The following is a 1,483-nucleotide window of genomic DNA, read 5'->3' on the forward strand; positions in this document are numbered from 1 at the left end:
AACTTATACTATGTACATATTACATATCATATTTTCATCCATGGTATGGTCGCCTTGGAAACAATGCATACGAGGAAGGGTTCGTGTTTCTTTCCTTATTACGGTGCGGATTTCAACAAAAGATAACCGGCAATCGTTGCACAGCAAACTTATCGTTTCTCAGTCAGTCAGTCCTATCGAACATTCAGTCGCAACGTTTTTCAAGCGATCTCAAAAGCATTTTAAACGTTACTTCCACATAAGAATGAAGAAGTGAGTCATGCAGAAGGAAAGATTGCACTTGAAACAGCGACGAGATATATTGAACAGCAAGAGAATTCATCTACAATTGATATCTTATTTTTAAAATAGTGGCGTGATATCGCATTATCAAACGAAATTAAATCAAAGAAGCAGAGAAAGATTACCGATTCTTTTGTAAAAAATAATATTTAATAAACATTGTTTATATGTATGTATGTACTAGGTATGTGCAATAAACATTATTGATATACTTATATATTAATTTTTGTTCAGTAACTACCTACAAATGATAACTGAAAAATGTCGGTTTAACAGGCCACTCGTTTATCCGGCCATGGGTCCGGTTCCACAGCGGTCGGTTAAGCGGGAATCTACTGTATTTACAATTGAGAGCGCTATTATGAGAACTAGTGAAAATTCGTGGTTAGTCCATCCCACTGGTAGTGCTAAGCGAAAGAGGTGTCATTACATTACCCCTTTTATCAGTGATTAACCATATGTTGATCATCCGCATCTGCTACTTTCCCGCTGCTTGCCAGGTTACGACGGTGGACCTTGCGCTGCTACAGGTGCATTTTTGGAACTGCCTTTGTCGTCGAGGCGAACGCTTTGCTCCAGCCGAATTGTAGCTGTATACAGTATATTCTCCACACTGTCACACCGCAAGGAAGCTAAACCTGACACTCGTAGAGTCAGGGACTACGTTTTCGAGCCTCACTCCCGCCTTTGAAGTTTGCCGAACGTAGACAAGGACAGCGAATAAAAGTTAAGTATGAAACGTTAGTCGAGGCAACCAAGCGATTTAAATATCAACTTTTTTAATTTTACGTTTTTTCATCTGGAATTTTATTTAACATCATGTTGGTGAGATTTTTCTGATGAAAATGATATCAAACACGATATAATTTGAACAACATTTACTTATTAACACGTTCACTGTCACGCCAGATTTACCGGTTGCTGTCAGGCGGCCACAAGAAAATACATTTTAAGCATAGGATTCTAGTATTATGCTTTATGTCTAGCTAGCTATGACGTTCAAAATTTTTAGTTGACAACATTTATTTTATTTTAATTATTCTAAACATTTGAGGCACTCCAGTCACTGATGACCACCATGACCATATCGAGGAAACAATCTAACGTTAAAACTTATTGAGTGATTAATTTAATTTCATAATATATCGCTTTAGCGAGCCACCGTTTGGTTGCCAATTGTTTATCACACAGAGTCGGCCTA

The sequence above is a fragment of the Habropoda laboriosa genome, unplaced genomic scaffold (assembly GCF_001263275.1).
Source record: "Habropoda laboriosa isolate 0110345459 unplaced genomic scaffold, ASM126327v1 scaffold478, whole genome shotgun sequence".
Lineage (NCBI taxonomy): Eukaryota > Metazoa > Arthropoda > Insecta > Hymenoptera > Apidae > Habropoda > Habropoda laboriosa.